General features: G+C 36.8%; 1 protein-coding gene across 9 annotated transcripts in view; it reads left to right on the forward strand.

Moving 5' to 3' along the window:
- The first annotated feature begins 607 nt into the window (after positions 1-607).
- Positions 608-19,780, forward strand: part of Tenm3 (teneurin transmembrane protein 3) — a 1,310,468-nt gene continuing 1,291,295 nt past the window's right edge. For 7 of the 9 annotated variants that reach the window (XM_076553324.1, XM_076553329.1, XM_076553328.1 and 4 more), the window contains exon 1: positions 609-762. The gene's annotated coding sequence lies outside the window, so the exon portion shown is untranslated. Of the gene's footprint in view, positions 763-19,780 lie in introns of all 9 variants that reach the window. The other 2 variants (XM_076553327.1, XM_076553335.1) reach the window with 2 other exon arrangements.

The raw sequence follows: 19,780 nt of genomic DNA on the forward strand, positions 1-19,780 counted from the left end.
GCAATTCATTTTGCCTTCCTTGTGGTGGAGGAAGGGAGAGGGCCGAGGTACCCTGATGTACCAGTGAGGTAACCATGAATGTAATGCAAGAGGAAAAGAAGAGACTTCTCTGGTATGTTGGAACGTGACCTCTCCTTACTCTTATAGAGTAATAATCATTTTTAAGAGGAAAATCCTTTGTGCTATGCCAAATTTCTTTTCATTTTTTTTTTTTTTTACAGAATCTTAATGTACTATTATAAAGTGAGCAGGCTAGACACACCAATACATGTTTGCATTAGACTCAACACTGCAACTTGGATATACTAACAAGATTCATTCCAGTGCCAACATGACAAGAAACAGAGTCTTAATGGTTTTCCTACTTAACTACCACCAAACACATGTTTTTGGTGTGTTATCTTCATATACAGTGAAAAATGTATAAAGCCACAAATGCACAGTTTTTTAATATTTCATTAAAAAAACATTGAAACTCATAAAATTATGATACAGGCAATAGGAATTATCATTGCCTTTTCTTTTTTATTTGTGCATAATTCTTGAGCAACGTAATTGAAGTACCGGTCCCTACATACGTCATGCTCTTCTCTCTCCAGGTGAAAATCTGATACCTATAAAGAATACCCTAGGCTGAGCGACCAAGTGGCCACCATTTTCCACCTGTGACAGGCCAGCAGACTGAGGCAAAACACGCTGAGTTTGCTGGCAGACGGTCTGCACTGGAACTGAGCAAGAATCTCCAGGGAAGGCCTTGCAGAGGTAAGTGTCTGTGTGTGGGCAGGTGCTTTGATAGCCTCATTTTCTGGGCAAACTCTTTATTGGATTTTTCAGTCAATCATGGCATTTGTTTCAGTAGGAACTGTCAACATATTACCACTTCTCTTTTTCCCTGCTCTATACCTTGCTTGTAATCACTCTCCTTTCAGAAATGAATTGATACCTCACTTGACCATGTCTTGAGCATGTGCATAATGTTACAACTAAAACTTCAGAAATGAAATGGAGAGATAGAAAGAGAGAGAGAGGCTATTCTGTATTAAAATTGGAGGAGGGAATGGAGGATGGATTGTGGGGGAAGGCTGGCGGAACAGAAGCTGAGAAGAGAGGGAGATCTGTCATTGGTACACAAAATGAAGAAAAAAATTACTTAATAAAAAATAAATAAATAAATAAATAAAAATTAGCATAACATATATTTTAAATTATTTAAAATTATTATAAGCTGTTGTCAAGGGTTCAGTTGCCAAGGGCTTTGAGATCCTGTAATTATTTATTAGTATTTTATATAGAAGAGGGATAAAATGCAGAATAACTCTGCTTCCTATAAGGGAAAGATAAAATGTTGCCAGGAGAAAAGTCTAGAAGAAGTGGTAAACTGTGTGAAAAAAAACCTGCCATTTGCTAGCATGATTGTTAAATGTAAATCAGGGATATTTGCTGTGCTAGTGAGCCAGTGTCTCCAACTACACAAAAGGAAATGTATCCCAGAAGATATGATATGTAAATCATACAAATATAACTTTTATTGGTAGAGTATTGTTGGACACAAAGATCATGATTACACTGTAAAGTGAAAGTTTTATATAGCTCAAGTTGCCACTGAGTTTCTTGGTTTGAAGTTTCTAAGTTTTTCCAAATATGACACTGATATTATTAACCCATTTATAAACCAGAATTATAAAGGGTATAAATGCACACAAATTTATGATTCACTGCACCATATATCCCCTGAGTGTCTGACTAGTTTAAGGTCTCTGACTATATTTAGAGAAAACTAGTTCCTGCATATGATATAGGCAAAGACTGAAAGCAGAAATTCTATAGAATGTCTAAATGTCACAGGTGTTATTGGAATGGAAATGCATTTTCTATACATTTTCTAGGTGTTATATATAGATGGAGCTGGATACCATATTGTTACACTTTATTTCTGACTTGTCACCTATCACCTTTTCCCAAATTACTAGAAACTAAAAATACCATCATAAAATCATGAACAGGAGTGCTTTGGCAGAAGCTTGGGAGTCCAGGTTCACTACCATCTTTAAGAAATATGGTATATGTCACTTTCAATATTGCTGGTGGGTTGAGCCAAACTAATAAACGCAGAATAGATTTGATTTTAGAAACAAGTACTGCAGGCAGCCTAAACATTTCAAAAAGGAAAGGAAGAGAAATGTGTAATAAAATTGTTAGAGGAAAAGCAAGTGTCTGTAAAAAAAAAAAATTTCGAAGTTAGAAAAACCATATATTTAAGGAAGAGGTTCACTTCACATGTCCTTTCATAAAGATCTATTTTATTGCCTTTAATTATGTGTATGTGTGTGGTGGGGGCAGGGAGTGTATACATAAGTATGGGTGCCAGCAGAAACCAAAAGAGGGAGTTAGATCCTATGGACTTCTGGGTTTGGAATTACAGGCAATTTTTAGCTACCAATTATTAGCTACTCAGCCTGGGTTCTTGGAGTCAAACTTAAGTCTCTGAAAGACAAATATGTGCTCCTAACTGTAGTACCATCTCTTTAGACTTTTTGTAGACTTTTTGATGATGTGAATAAAGCCTTCACAATTTTTTTTCCACTGATGAAATCCAAGTTTTCCAGTGTTTAAGGAAAATTAGGAGGAAAATCTTTCTCCTGAGTAAAGTGATACATGAGTAAAGTACATTTACAGTCAGTGTATTGAATTATTGAAATTAGCAATAAATAACAATGTTGCCCTTAAATGATGCAGTTTGCTCAGAGAATACATAAGTTAACAATACATTAGACTTCTTGCTACAGACAAAGCTTACCCCTTTCAAGCCATAAACTTGCACAGAATCCTCTGACATCTGCCTGTTTGTGATCGGGTATGTGATCATTTGTATTTCCTTGATATAAATGTCCTTGTGAATCAATACAAGGGGTCCTAGTACTTATGACAGCATCTTTGTAGTTAGTTATCTAAGAAACATGTGTTGCAAGCATTTTAATTTTTCAGAGATTAAATAACTCTCAGAGGCACACAACAGTTTTCCTTCTAGAGATAGATAGACCTTAAAACAAAAAGCAAAATTATCCTTTTTCCCTAATGATTTTCATTTTACCCTGGATATTAGTAATTTACTATTTGGAAAAGGGCGGGTGAGGTTCAATGCTACATCACATTGCTAATCTGGGAGTTTGAATATCCAGTTCAAATGGAGCTTGTTTGGAGGACACAGGCTTTTCATATCTCCTATTATCATTTAAATTTCATTTTATGTTTTGACATCTTCTCTTATTAGAAAGTAGAGAAAACATCAAAATGTACTTCGTGGATCTTCATTTTGAAGCTTAGGTGCACAGTTCTGTAACGAATGTTGCTATAATATGTGGTGTTGCTGGGAAGAAAGAAAATCTCACTTTCAATGAATCACTTTAATAATTTTTAGTTACAAGCTATAATTAATGTGAATAATGGCAACAAAGGAAATGCACGAGAAAAGTAATTTTAGTCTTTAGTTAAAGAAGTTTAATGTAAGCACCGCTCTTCTACTTAACAAATATTTATGTGCCAGGAATCTTGCTGGTAGGTGTCAGGAGTCCTAAAGCTTACACCTATTCTGTGCTATCATTGCAAGTTCATCTGAGTGTTAGAAGAAGTAAAGCGCAAATTTCCCCAAAGCTTGCATATAATAGGAAAAGTTCTCAATATCAGATTGGTGAAGAGGAAATGATAATGTAAAGCTTGAGTTTCAGTGAAAACAGAACTTGAATTTAGAAAGCAAAAGTGTATGGGCAATTTCCTGAGATGGAGAACTAGCCGGCATGATTGGGTAAAAGTAAAAGGCACAGGGGGCAGTGGCAGAAAAATGCAGACCAGGTGGTGAAGAGAAGGAATCAGGATCGTACCAGTGCAAGAGGGAAGAGAAAGTCACAAAGGGTCCTAGTGACCCAGAGAAAGAAAAACTGACATCCCATCTAAGTCCAGTGAAAACCATATGGGACCTTAGAAAGTATACAGCCAGGTTTCCATTAATAATATAACCTTCCATTAATAATATATCCTGGGGTTGATGGGCTGAAATGAAAAGGAAGAGAGCATATAGAAAGATGCATCTGGAAATTTTTTTTATATCAAATCAGATATAAGAAGAGGATAAAGTTGTATGGATCTAAGAATGACATGGAGACAAATAAAAGAATTCCAATCCCTTCAGAAAAAGAATTGACTGGAGCTAGCAAAGATGTGAATAAAGAGGCCCAAGAACGACTCTTTGAAATCTGGCTGGTGATATTTGCAGCTATGTTCATCATGAAATGGCTCTAAGTTAGCCACACTAGATATAACCATAAGAGTACCTCATCTGCAGCCTGAACCTCAAAAATCTGGGCCAAACGAGTAACTTTGAAATCACTGACTTCTCGGTAGTCACTGAAGCCAAGATGGAGAATGAGATGATGAAAGGAGAGACGGTAGAAGGATAAAAATGTCCCGAACAGAAAATACTATGATTGGCGTCATTCTTTAGTGGTTAGGTAGAGAAGCAGCCATGAAGGAAGCTGAGACAGAATAGACAAAGCGAAAGGAGAAGTACAGAGTAAAGAGATACCATGGGGGGAAAAAAAAAAGGAAGGGAGCAGTGACAATATTTCCAAAGAGGTCCTAAAAGACACACTGAGTTATGTGGTCTCCCTCATATTAAACAAGGCTATCACTACTTGCCTTTGCAACAGAGCTTTTGTAAAAGAATGTGCCAGAAATCCATGTTACGGGACATTAGTCCATGAATGACAGAGGAAGAAGCAGGATCAGCACATTTAGACAAAGCTTTCTAAAACTGGGTGTGAAATTAAAGATGGAAGCTGCAGTTTCTAGATAGCAAGTTCTACCTGATTTTCTCCACATTTTTGGATCTGTTTTTCTAGGGTAGGAATTTTCCATATACGTGTACAAGGAATGGGAAGACAAGTGGCTGTACAGGGAGGGCAACAGGAAAGTGGCTGACCACAAACATAACATAATAGGAAACAAAATGTGAAAGCACCTCGTGAGACAGTTCTGATGGAATCTGGAACAGATGTAGATGCAAGAGTGGAGCAAACAAATGAGGCCGAAAAGCACTCGAACGAGTCATCAAGTTATCCCAATTGAATACTACAAAGTAAACTTGGTAACTGTTATCTGATTTTTTTTTATACTGATAGTAAGTACCTAAAGTGGAATGATGGAAAAGACCAATAAAAATGTAACCATCAGGAAAACGGATGGACTGATGTTTTAGAACAATTGGTAAAGTGTCAGAATAGCATTCGCAAAACCTTGTGTGTGATCCTCAGTGGTTGTGGATATTGCTCTGTATAAATAAAATGCTGATTGCCCAGTAGCTAGGCAGTAAGTATAGGTGGGACAAGCAGAGAAGAGAATTCTGGGAACAGGAAGGCTGAGTCACAGAGATGCTGCCAGCCACCATGATGAGAAACATGTTAAGATACCAGTAAGCCATGAGCCACGTGGCAACTTATAGATTAATAAAAATGGGTTAATTTAAGATATAAGAACAGCTTTTTCTTCTCCATGCACGTGTCTCTCCCACAGGCCTGCACACTCTCTATCCCTTTATCTCTAATAAAACTCTTATAAGCGGATTCTATCATGTTTAGTGACACTTCCTTGCAGGGTAAGAACACAACGCGGCTAAATAACTAACATTTTGGTGCCGAAAACGAGCGGGTACTTATAAGAAAGAAAAAAAGAAAAAGAAAAAAAAAGATATAAGAACAGTGAGCAAGAAGCCTGCCATGGCCATACAGTTTGTAAGCAATATAAGTCTCTGTGTTTACTTGGTTGGGTCTGAGTGGCTGTGGGACTGGCAGTGAGAGAGATTTGTCCTGACCATGGGCCAGGCAAGAAAACTCTAGCTATACTCAGTAATACATAATTCTGTAATCCTGGCATTCAGAAGGTAAAGTTGTGAGAATTAGAAGTTCAAATTCATTCTCAGCTGCATAGCAAGATCCTGGCTCAAAAATCAACCAATGAAATAAAGAAAAGAAAAGAAACACCACCAGTAACAACAAAGATGAAACTGTGGCATCCAGTGATGATTGGATTGGCATGGAAACAGTCAGTTGCTAAAACTTTAAGCTCATGGAAATGTCTGTAGTTGCTGATAGCAACAAAAAGAAGCATAGAGAAGCATAGTTAACTAGAAAGATACTTAAATATAAGCCCCTCTTGCCATAATAAAGCAAATAGAAAGTGTACAAACATGTATGAGTACTGTCAATAAGCATGTACAAATAGCATCGCTCATATAGAGCACTGTTTTCTTAGTCCATGCATGTCTATGTTGAGTGTCTTGAGAAGGAACAGGCAAGTCTTCCCTTCATCTGACTATGCCCATCAGTTAGTCTTATTCATCACTGGTGTCAAGCTCTTCACTAACGCTCCTTGGGCAGTCTTCGTAGAGTGGTCCAGCTGACCCTTTGGGTTGAGTGATCGTGAAGTCTAGGGTTTGAAATGTGGTTACACCACTCCTAGCTAGTCTTCTAGCAATGTTAAGGACACAATCACCCCTAAAATTCCTCCCTTGTATGATGGGAATAAAAGCAAAAGTTTCTAATGTGAGCTCATGAAGTCTGATGAATGGAAGAGGGGGTGACATTAGCTATCCCATGTGAGGTATCTAGCAAGGAGATGCTAATGGAACTATTGTTATGACTTTCCTGCTGTACATCTTATGTATGCAGTATGCCGATATGTTAAGCAGAATCATTCAAAGGAGCTCCCTAAAGAAAACCACACTGTATCTTGCCTCCAGGGTGGCATGAATTTTGTGATACCATCAAGGGGTTCCTTATCAACATCTGGCTGGAATACCAAAGTGAACCTGCCTGTAGTTCATTCAGTCCCAAATATTTATTGATTGAACATTTAGTCACACAGACAACCTTATCTAATGGCATGGGCAGTGCCTGAGAAAGAATCTGTGTCAGCATAGGTACTAAACAAAATTTACTTACAAATTATAATAAAGAACCTGTAATACATTATTTTTGAAAACAGAATGCTTTGTTTTCATCCTCACATAGTGTAAGGACAAGTCCAGAACAGGAGAAGGGAAGCTTGCTACTCTAGGTGGATCAAGAAGAGAAAAGTTCTCCTTGTCACCCATTTTCAGTCCTGTTTCTGATACTTTGGACTACGAAGTTAGAAAACCAGGAAACACAATAATCAGTCTCAGAAATGGAAATATTCTCACAAGCCCCACACATGATGCCTACTGAGCAGAGGCCTTTGTCTGGCAACATTTTAAGTACAATAAAAAGATCTTTGGGTAACATTAGACAAAGGCCTATGAAACATTAAACCCAAGGAAACAATTAAAAGACCTAGCATTTCCAAGTTTAATAATTGGATTATTATTTAAATGTATCACCTTTTAAGTTGCTATTCCTAATGGGATCCTTGTGAGCAAAAATTCAGCCCTTAAAAATTATACTTAAATTAAGTAATATCTAGTTACTTGCATATCTTTTTTTTTTTTTGGTTTTTCGAGACAGGGTTTCTCTATGTAGCTTTGCGCCTTTCCTGGAACTCACTTGGTAGCCCAGGCTGGTCTCGAACTCACAGAGATCTGCCTGCCTCTGCCTCCCAAGTGCTGGGATTAAAGGCGTGTGCCACCACTGCCCGGCTTTTTTTTTTTTTTTTGGCTTGCATATCTTATAGATATCATCAGTGCTAATCTAATGTAAGGAAGCATTAGGAGATTAAAGATGGTGTAATTAGTTTATTCTTGTAAAATGTATTCATTGAAGTTTTTAAAACTCCACAAAAAAATTCATAAGCCTGAAAGAAAAGGGCTTAACTTATAGACACACACAATATGCATATATATGCATGCACAAACACATAAACATACAAGTATGCATATAGAGAGAGACACCTTGTTGTAAAAAGAAAAGTAAATAATAAAAGAGATTTTAGAACGTGGGCATTTCCAGCAATAACAGGGTCATAAGATTAGGAAAGGGAAAGCCAATGAGTTTTCACTGAAGATATCTCTATATAGAAATGGCATCTGGATACTGCACAAGGCTTATCCCATCTGATAGTGATTCATTCACCGTTGTTCTGAAATTTTTATATTATGAAAAAAATACTGAATGGAGTTTATTTTGAACTTTCAGGTCTGCACTAGCTATTAAATAACAGAACCGAGACTGGATTCTGTGGAATGGCAAAGCACACACTCTGATCGCTGACATATGAAATCTCAATCCATTTTTGGATTGTCTGGAGAGGCCTGAACCATTAACCTATTCATTGCAAGTTCTTAAACCAATTTATTCCGATGTTGACATAATGGAGATGAAGTAGTTAAGAGTTTAAAAGCAAAGAATGAACAAGTGATTTATGAGGTCTGGGGAAATTCAGGCTGCTGAAGCAAATTTTGTCAAAATTTGTCATTTTCTTTGGAGGATCTTAGACAGACAAACCAGGAGACAAGATTCTAAAACCATACAGCAAAGTTTCCACCATAGTAAACATGAGTTCATCATGAACCGAGAAGTAGATCAGGCAAGTCTTGCAAGTATTGGTATTAAATATTCAATTTTATTGGTGATTGAAGGTTATTGATACAGTTTTTAAGTTATAAGGTTTCAGAATAGCATTAAAATTATTTTTTTCTTCCGATTTTTTTCTCATTGCACTTTTTTAAAACTAAAAGTCCCTTTTTCCATTTTATATACCAACCACAGTTCCCCCTCACTTCCCTCCTCCTGCTTAACCCCCACCTCCACCCCACCCTACCCCCATCCACTCCTCAGAGAGGGTAAGGCCTAACACACACTGTTTATTGTTTCTGTTTAAAATATTTTGGAAGAGTAACATGGATTTTTAGGCTTGAGACATCATAACAGTATATTCTTGGAATCAGTTAGGAATTTCCCTAAGAATTATCCATAGAGTGGCAGGCATTTGAGAAGCATGCGATTATACATAGCTCATTTCTTTGTGGAGGACATTTCATTTTTTGTTTGTATATTTAGTAGAGTAACTAATTCATATCTAATAAATGGCATCCATACAGGAATCCTAAAGGTATTGGAGTTTCTTAACAGCCTGAGTGAAGATGGGACAAACCAAGGCCAGAGAGAGTGATTTTAACTTCATATAGAGAGTTTATTTGGAGTACATATTTTACAAAGGAAAAGAAGCTCAGATTCTAAAATAGTGCAAGTGGTATTTCAAAATGCTTTATGCTCATATTCCATCTCCTAATATTCAATAGCACACAGAAAGGTAAATGCCAAAGGGCTTGATAGGAGCATCAAGCCAGTCACATAATAATCCCTTTGTTAAGCATATTATTATGAAAGATACAAATCAAAGAAGGTGGAGTAAACACAGACTTCAGTGTTTCTATTGAGCTTAAAATGATCACTTATTCTGGAAGTTCTGGCCAACTCCATTATACTGTCTCTTTCTTGGTAGTCGATTCTTGTTCAGGGCTCTTGATTAAACCCTGTCACTTCAGAGGAAGTTCAAGAGAATGTGCGTTACAGAAACAGTTGCTACTGATCAATACATTTCAAACCACATACAGGGTATATCTTTAAGGACATAATTCATCAAAACAGACTCACCGGGGCTCCTTACGCTATTTTCATCGAGTTTCTTTCTACTGGAAAACGTGGCAGAACCCTCTACACGTGACACAAGAGTTATGTTGAAATTATGGAAATCAGTTGCTCAAAAATGCTCAAATAAAAGAAAACAATCCAATGTAAGGTTTTGAAAGGAAGAAAATTTCCTTGGATTTAATATGCCACCCTCTTATTTTAATACCCTCTAGAGATAACCTAATGAGACAACCTAATATCCTCTTTTAAGATTATTTCTTTTGGTTTTGGGGATTATAATCACATAATGTTCCTCTTCCCTTTCCTTCCTCTAAACCCTCCCATATACCTTCCTCTTGTGCTTTCTCAAAATCATGACTTCTTTTTTCATTAAATGTTGTTACATATAACTATGTATATGTATGTGTGTGTGTGTATACACACATATATACTCATAAATGTGTAAATACTGTCTGATCAATTGGTAAAATGTTCCTTGTACATGTGCTATCAGAACTGGCCCCTTGGTACTGGAAACCAAGTGGTGGATCATCCTGGAGAAGACTCTCTCTCCTACTGTCAGTATTCTTGACTATAGTTCTTTGTCTAGGATTGAAGACTCAAAGATTCTTCCCACCCACTTTAGCATGTCTATTGTATTGTTCTCGTTCAGCTCATGTTTAGGCAGTCATGGTGCAGAGACTTTATGCGTGTAGTTTCTGACATTCCTAGGAGATACGGTATCACAGCAAACTCCTTGATCTTCCGGCTCTTACAGTTTTTCTGTTCCCTCTTCTGAAATGCTTTTTGAGTCTTCGATGCAAGGGTTGCATTGTAGACAATAGCTATTGGTACTGGGCCCCACCACTCTGCATGTTGATTGGTTGTGGTTTTCTATAATGGCCTCTGTCCATTGCATCTGTTGGAAAGAGAAGCTTCCCATGATGAGGGCGAAGACTGGAATTATCTGTAGGTTCAAGAATGAATATTTAGAATGTGGTCAGGGATTGTGTTGATTTAGTAAAGCAGCATTCATAGGTTCTCCTCCAATATCCGTGTCGTCACCAGCCCTGGGCAGTGGGATAGATTCAGATACTAGGCATTCCCTACTGTTGAGCAGATGTTCAGTTCAATTAGAGAGCTACTGGTCACTGCAAAGGTGTACATGCCATTACGGATTCACATGAGAAATGCAAGACTCTAAGTGTGAATCTCAGTATTAACTTGTATGAAATGGAAGCTTAAAAAAATAATTTCATTTTGTGGTCCTATGATGACTGCATACCATTTTATATATATATATATATATATATATATATATTTGTGTGTGTGTGTATGTATGTATGTGTATGGTGTATGTATATGTATATGTATAGTTAGTTAGTAAGTATATATCCTGAGCTCTACATACCTATGTATTAAAGAAAACATGAAGAAATGATCAAGTTCATTTTGTTAAGTAACATAAATTAAATCCTACTGAACAGCAAACCATTGGTGTATAAAAAGAATAATAGCTTTCTAAGCTTGAAAATCTTTATCTTCCTGTATAATGTTAGCTTGAAGTCAAAGTAACATATTCTATTCACTCTTCTACAAAGAATCTGAAATAACACATCTTAAATTGTTATACAAGATAAAATATTACTGCCCAATCAGAGGTACAAAGATAATATGATTTGTAAATGGGATTTTTCATTTCAATAGTCAATTTTGTTTTCTGACATCTAGCCCTTTAGGTCAGAATTTGTATATTTTACCCAATGTCTACTCAAAGAGTACATTATTATAAGGTTATCATGAAAGACACTATTTATTACTACAACTGCTGGGGAAACATCTGTCTGTATTGCCAGGGAGAAATTTAATCTGTGGGTGAGTGAGATAGCTCAAGCCTGACAACTTGAGTTCTGTCCCTGGTACCCACAAGGAGGATGGGAAGAACTGACTCCAGCAAGTTTTCCTCAGATCTCCGTATGCACACTGTGACAGGCATGCCCCTCCCCTCAACCCAACACACATGCTATAAGTCAATGTAAAAAAAGTTAATTGAAGAAAAAAAAAAAAGAAATCCTATTTGTGAAAACAAAACAAGCAAACACTATACACACAGGGGTTAGAGAGATGACTCCGTGCTCTTGGCATTTATGAGGTCTAGCGTATGGGTGTTCACAAGCCAGGTGTTCCCAAAAATGCTATGGGGCGTGGAGACTGGAGGATCCTTGGGGTTTTGGGGCTTCCAGCCTAGCAGAGGAAATGCAAACAACTGGGTTGAGGGAGAGACCCTGCCTCAAAAGGAAAAACAGAAAGTGATACAAGAGACACAAATGTCCTCCTCTGGCTTCTGCATGCACAGTTGGGACCAGACACCCAAGCACACAGACAAATAAACTAAAATAAATAGATACATGCATAAATAAAATCTTTACAGTCAAAAGAAGAAACACATAGTGACACTCGGCATTGACTCCAACAGCTACAGTCGTATTCTTTTTCTCCGGCCTAGCCTTATGTTGACATCTTACAACCACCTGCAGCACACATCCTTTCACTGTGTCTCCATCCTTACAATTCCACCATGGGCTACTCAGATACAACTATAGCTTCACTAGAAGATTTTATGCTGTAGTGTGCATGTGTGCCTGTATGACTTTGAACAATATTTCATTAAATGACAATATGCTATATATTGATGTATTTAACAAAGGACAGACTTTTTGTTTGTGATTTGGTGTTGAATTTTTTTTTTTTTTGAGTACAGATGTTGTGGGTATTAGAGCACAGGTATTTATGTGGATATATATTTCACTCATCTTTGTCAAATAGCTACCAAGTAGGGTTTCTCTGTCTTATGTTTTCTTCTGAGATTCACATACCAAGTATATGTTTGCTTTTATGAAATTATCAAATTGCCTTATCAAATTCCTGTACCTTTTTGTTTGATGTTCCTATATGGAAGTCACTTGTGCCCACTTTTCTCAATGTCTTGTGATTGCCAGTCTGTCTATTTTACCTACCACAGGGCTTGCAGAATTAGATAGATGTAGTCGACAATGGCTTATATGTTTTGGCTATTGGAATATGGTATTGTTCTTGCTGTTGTTGTTGTTATTCCCAGAATTCCATTAAAATATCTTCCAGTTTGTAAAATATACTTTTGTAGTTTATTACTGGATTTCTCCTCCATTCTTTTATCAAATAGAAACCCTGCAAAAATTTCCCCCACTGAATAACTTTCCTTTTCAATTTCTTAACAGTGTCTTTTAAAGTGCACATGTTTTGTTCTGATTTTTGATTTTAGACAGAGTCTCATGTACCCTAGGTTTCCCTTAAATTTTATGTAGATAGGATGAAAATTTAATTTAATTTTTCACTTGTTTGTACTGGGAAAATTGAACCTCTGGCCACACATGTGCTAGTTAAGCACTCTACCACTGAGCTCTGTCCTCAATCTTAAATGAGTAAGTTTTAAAGTTTGATTAAATAGTTCATTTTTTTTAAAACTTTATGATAGGAATGATTTTTTTACTTTTATTTTTTGTTTTGCAATGCAGGCTTTCTCTGTGTAGCCCTGGAAGCCCTGGAACTCACTCTGTAGATTAGGCTGACTTAGAACCCACAGAGATCCACCTGCCTCCACCTTCTTAGTGCTGGGATTAAAGGCAAGTGCCACCACCACCTGGCTAAGAACATTCATTTCTAATTTCTATGCGGGTATCCGTTGTTTCTCAGGACATGGAAAAACGTGTATACTATCTTCATTGAATAATCTGTGACTCCATTGGCTTTTTATTTTTGTTAATATTACATATTGTCTTAATTGTAGTGTTCATTTATTTGTTATTAGTGTATAATTTTTCCTTTGCGTTTTTTAATGCATTCTTATGGGTTGTTATAATCACCTTTAAATTACCCCAGGCCACTGCAGACAACATTTTTTTTTCAACTTTGCTTAAGAAATCCATAAAGTTCTTCTTGTATAACACCTTTCTCATCTAGGTGATGGGAACATGCACTCTTTGTAGACTTAAGACATTTCTAGGACTTGTCGGTGTTAATGCTGGGGCTTTGCAGTTACTCTTTCAACAGATTTGGGTAATTCCTTCCCTTGAACATACAAATTAAAGTCCAAAGGCCAGGCTCCTGGGCATACACTGAGTCCTCTTTAACTCTTTGTAGTGTGTGTTACAACTACCCGGGGCATTCTGACCTAAGTTCTCATGGAGGTAGCTGACTTCTGTTTCTCTCTCTGGATTGTGATGGATAATGCTTGGAGGTAGGAAACCTGGTCAGTCTTAGGACTCCTTTTCTTATTTTCCATCTCTCGGGGATTAGAATCTAGTACTTCCTACCCATCCAAAGTTTGATAATTCTTTTCAACTATTACTCCCGGCATACTGTTTGGATTTTCTGTTTGTTTGTTTTTAAGTCAGGATAGCATTTCGGTTCCATGTTAGAAAATTATTCCTGGAAGTAGATATTTTCATTTCTTTGTTCCTTCTCTCTTTTCTTTTGAGATATAATTCATACGCCATCCTTACTTAGAAACTATTATTGCTCCCCACCTTTTTTCCTGCTGAGACAATTTCCCCTTGAGTGTATCTCTCTATTCACACCGATTCCATCAATTATGACATTTGTTTTACATTACATACCATGTGTTGATTTACTTTTCTCCCTCACCATATAATGCTACCCAGGAGGGTAGGAATTGATATTTATTCATCTCCATGGCTTGTATCCTAGCACATCACCTATATTTTACTGACTCTATCAAGCACTGTTCCACAGTGAACAGCTGGAGTTATTCTGCCTTGTCTAAGGCTTAGGCCCATATATCTTGTGCTAATTTCCCAGATTGCATTAACATGACCTGACGTCGTTGCTGCCATAAACTCTTCTTTGTAAGAGCCATAGGGTCCAGCAAAGCTGAGGGAATGCACCAATTCTAAGAACTCATAGTTCTCTGCTTCTGAATCTTACTTTACAGGTTTTTCTACCTAAAAATCTCTTCTTCCATTGACCCTATGTTTAAAAATACTAGGCCCATCAACATGAGTCAAATGCACCCTCCCCAGGGGTTTGGGTTAATCACAGAGAATTTGTGTTTGATTTGGTACATTTCCACTTATTTTATCACAACCTATGTGTGTGCTATTCTACAAGTATTTTATTTTCTGTCACGTTATTCTTTGTCTATGTCAGTCTTACCAACAACCTGTCCAGCTGTCCTCTCCTAATTAGCTGCTTTATCTCTCTTTGAGTGTGTGTATGTGTGTGTGTGTGTGTGTGTGTGTGTATATATATATATATATATATATATATATATATATATATATATATGCTGTTCTTTGGACCTCTCCTTAAGAATAAACATCCAATAACTATTTACTGAGTAAACTGTGAAAACAAAAAAAAAATTCTTGATAGCTATAATTGTCAGAACCATTTTCAATCTAACAAATATATTGAAATATAATTCATACACTATAAGTTTTGTCTTGTTTTTGTTTTTGCTTTTGTTATACAGAGACAGGGTTTTTCTGTGTAACAGTCCTAGCTATCCTGTAAGTCATTTTGTAGACCAGGCGGGCCTGGAACTCACAGAGATTCACCTGCCTCTGCTTCTCTGCCTCTCAAGTGCTTGGATTGAAGGTGTGCACCACCACTGTCAGGATACCATAAAAAATTTGTTAAAGTGTACCTACCAATAGCTTTAGTGTGCTCAAGGAGGGCTGTAATTATCATAATTTTCTAATTTTAAAATATTTGCATTACCTCCCCCACAAAATCTCTGTGCTCTTCAGTCTTGACTCTTTAGGCTCCTACTCTTCCAGCCCACTTTATGTGTCTATGGATTTGCTGTTTCATACAGTTTACACAATAGAACTGTGACATTTCTGCAATAGAAATAACACATTTGTAACTGGCACCTTTGACTTGACGCAAAAACATCAATTCATTCATGTTGTTGAAAGTAACAGCACTCCTCTGCTATTCATTGTCAAGAAATAGTCCACTGCATGAACATATATATAAACAAATATATATGTTGGTGAACATTTGAGTTGTTTCTACCTCTTAAATATAGTGAGTAATGATACTAAAAATACATTCTGATTAATTTCTGTACAAGGTTTTATATGGATGTGTTCTTATTTCTCTTATATTTATGTCTAAAGTATTCTACTAGGACACAGGGCAAATCATCACTTAACATCTTTAAAAGTGCCAGATATCTAATGTCTCTTTTTATTTAACATGTTTGCATATCCTTACTGGCTATCTACCTGTCTCCTTTTGAGAAAGATCCACTCAAAAAGCGGATCAAGCTGATCAAGATTTTAATTGTGTTATTTGTATTTTATTGTTGGCTTGTGGTTGGTTTCTTCTAGCCATGGTTTTATATCAGCTATATGATTTGTAAATTCTGTTCTTCATTCTGTTGGCTATTCTTCTTAATGATATCCTTGGATGCATATTTTATATTTTTTAATTGTAGTTAATTTATACTCTTTGCTGATATTTCTGGTGTCATGTCTAAGAAACTGTTTCCTAACACAAAGTCAAGAGGGGCTGTAATTCATGAGAGAGTGGCTGCATAGTGTACACATGGCTCCAGGCTTGATTTTCAACACCAGAAAAAAATAAAATAAAGAATTTTTTTCTACTCCAAAGTCAATCAATTTTTTTCCTATTTTAAGAGTTTTATACAACTGGGCAATGGCAGCTCATGCCTTTAGTTCCAGTATTTAGGAGGCAGAGGCAGAAGAATCTCTGACTTCAAGACCAGCCTGTTCTACACAGCATGTTAAGAACAGCCAGGGCTACACTGGGAAATCCTTTCTCAAAAAAGAAAAAAGAAAGCTTTATATGTTTAACTCAAAAATTCAAGACCATGATCCATTTTGAGTTAATTTTTTTTATGTTCCTGAAGGAAGAAAATGTTCATGCAGCTTATTTAAAAAATATATTTATTACATTTTCTCAGATGAAAAGTAAACAGGAAGAAAAGTTGTCATCATTATAATTTATTACATTTTATTTTAATATACTTTTATTATTTATCTACAGATATTAAAGAAAATTTTCTTGAGACAATGGTCATCCAAGTATGTTGTACCTAGCTGATTGCTTCCACTTAGAAATGATCTTTGCATTAGTTTTCTTCATTTCTCTCCTCTAAAAATGTAGTATGCTGTCAAGATATTGTCAGCTAATATTAAACCCAAAGAAAGTAACCATCTTACAATTATTAAAATACATAAAAGTATTTATTATTAATATGTAGGAAAATATAGGAATATTTATATAGGAACTGTTTATTTTCACAACACAAATTCTAGAGCCCATAGAACTTCTACTTTTAAAAGTTTGCTTTTGTAGGCAAATATTTTTTAAATATCTTCAAGTTCTATGGGATCCATATATAGAAAGAAAGCATCCAGACAGTCTGGGAAATTCAGACCCTCCATCACTACAGCATGAAACTTACTTGAGCACACAGGGAGGGATTGTCACAGGAGGAAGTGACCTCTGGTACATATTCCAGCTTGTCACTACACAAGGCAGAGGAGGGGCCACAGGTGGACTTAGGCTGCAACACTGTGCTTTTTGTATTTGCTTGGGAAATTAATTACACGTTCCCTTCTAAAATGCCTCATCTGAAACTCCTCAGTAAACTCTGCATTTACCCTCAGATGGTGAATCAGCTGCAGCCTACATGCCAGAGTTTGTTCCAAGCAATTACTTGAAATCCTTGACAGCCCCTTAAACATGTGGGTGGGCCAAGTTCACGTATAAGACTACTGAGCTGCATGGAACTTAATGTCAACAAGAAACCCTGTGGGACAGTGTGATCACCTCACGCTGTGAGGGCCACCTACACTTTTCAGTGACTGATTGTGTGTATGCAATTTAGTCCTTTAGAATCCATTATTATAATACAAGAAATTCTTAGGGAACTAGAAGGAAGAACATTTCACAGCTAGATGGTAATAACTATTTAGACTGTTTTAAATCACTCAGTGTGTTCTATATTAGACAAACAAGCCCTCTACAATTATGTAGTTTACACATTTTATATGCCTTTCTGACTTCATAATTGAGAACGAACATGCTATTACATACTTCGATACTGATATTAAGAAAATAGTTGCTTAAAATGTAAATTCTGCCCCTTAAACATTTATAAGTTGAAATAAAATAGTCTCAGAAAGTCAGTGAAATTTACACAAATATTTAATATTAACACAATGGTTGCATTATATTATATTATTTTGATCTATCTGTAATTCATAGAGTAATTCATCTCTAGTAACTTTCTCAAAAATTTTCATCAGTGCTATTTTAATTTTAGAGAAAGCTATAGATGATCTTTTTTCTGTAATTAATTTCATTTATCAACTTTACCCTGGATAACATTCTGCAATCTTCCTGCAATCAATCTTACATAAAAGTTCCTAGCATGTTCTATTTTATGTGAGGATGGGATGAAATTTTACTGCTCCAGGCTTATATTGTCACTTCATTTAAGGTCCAGGCTTCTTAGATGACGAACCTGTGACAGCTGTCTATTCAACTAATTAACGGTCCTATTGTAGCAAATTAAAATTTAGTAACAGACAAGAAACAATTTAGGAGTATAGCAAAATAACAAGTTCAAGATATTTTCTTTTAAAAAAATATTATATGAAGATGAGTGTAAGACAGAGGAATGAGGACAGATGTGGCCTCACCAGAGAAAGGTGAGTGAATGACCCAAAGGAACAGAGAAATAAAGAGAGTCTGGCGGACACATTTGCATTTATTTATGTTTTAAAAATGTTTGGATGCAAGTGATTTTAGGAACGTAAGTTAGTGATGTCTGTGTTTTCAAGCAACAATATTTTATTTTCAGTACTTTTATAGTCAGTTTCAGGAAATAGTATTAATTCTACATTACATATTTTAGAGACTTTTTCCTGATTAAAAAATGTGAGACAAGCCAGGAGGCGGTGGCGCTCGCCTTTAATCCCAGCAGAGGCAGGCAGATCTCTGTGAGTTTAAGGCCAGCCTGGGCTAAAGAGTGAGTTCCAGGAAAGGCTCCAAAGCTACACAGAGAAACCCTGTCTGGAAAAAAACAAACAAACAGTGTGAGACCTCTGGTCCCTCATTTGGCTCAATTTGCAGTTATACCATCATAGAAGTTAACGAGATTAGAAATGCCCCTGAATGACAAAGCAGTCCTTAGCCGGGCCGGGGGGTGGGGGGCTTTTTACTTTCCTTGCCTTCTCCATGTTTGTCATATCTGGTCTGTCTGCTACCAACAAACGTGCCTGGATTCTCTGCATTTCCTTTCATATAATAAAAGGACAAACGTGAGGCACTTTCCATCTCGTACACATCATCCCTGGATGGACTAACAGGAAACTGAAGAGCTGCTGATGTCATCCTTTGGGCCTCCCATGGTACTGTGCTATCTGCAGCTTCTGGTTCCTAGTGGGCTTGGCCACCCGTGGCTTGTGGGGATGGCACAAGCCTTGGTGTTCTCTATGTGCCCATGTGCCCGGGCTCTAGAGCACACAAATGAAGCCTTGGGGCTGTTTCTCACTCCGGGCTCCTGCCAGTTCCCTGAGATGGAAGCCTATCCTCTTTATCATTCCAATCTAAATTTCAGCTTCTTATGGGGTTTTCTTATTTTTGGCCAGCATTTCCCTTTGCCTTTGCGGATTTTAACGTGCTTGCCCGGGGAATGCTCAGCTTTCCTTACAAGCATGGCTCCTGGAAATGTCACTAAGGTTTACCAGCCTCTTGATTCCGATGAACCTATTTGACACTCCCATGGAAAAAATGGCTTTCTCTTCCTTGTGACGCTTCATTTGTAAATCTAAGGACCTGGCAGTGATGTCAAGATGGTTTTCAAGACAAACAGAGCCATTGAGCCATTGTGTTTAGAGAACAGATAAGTTAGTCTGTGTTAGACACAAAGGATTTAAAGAATTTTATTGACATGTCTTTCCCGTTCTCCACTATCATGCACACATTTCCCATTGGTTTTATCAACACTTTAGATTGAGGTGCAATGATAGTCTGGCTGGCATCATAGTACAGCATAATCTAATTTATATTTGAACAGCAACAAACTATATTAAGCCTCATAACCAGAGTCATCATTTTCCTTCTTCCTCCATATATTTATATAT

The sequence above is a fragment of the Peromyscus maniculatus genome, chromosome 17 (genome assembly GCF_049852395.1).
Source record: "Peromyscus maniculatus bairdii isolate BWxNUB_F1_BW_parent chromosome 17, HU_Pman_BW_mat_3.1, whole genome shotgun sequence".
In the NCBI taxonomy this organism is placed as follows: Eukaryota; Metazoa; Chordata; class Mammalia; order Rodentia; family Cricetidae; genus Peromyscus; species Peromyscus maniculatus.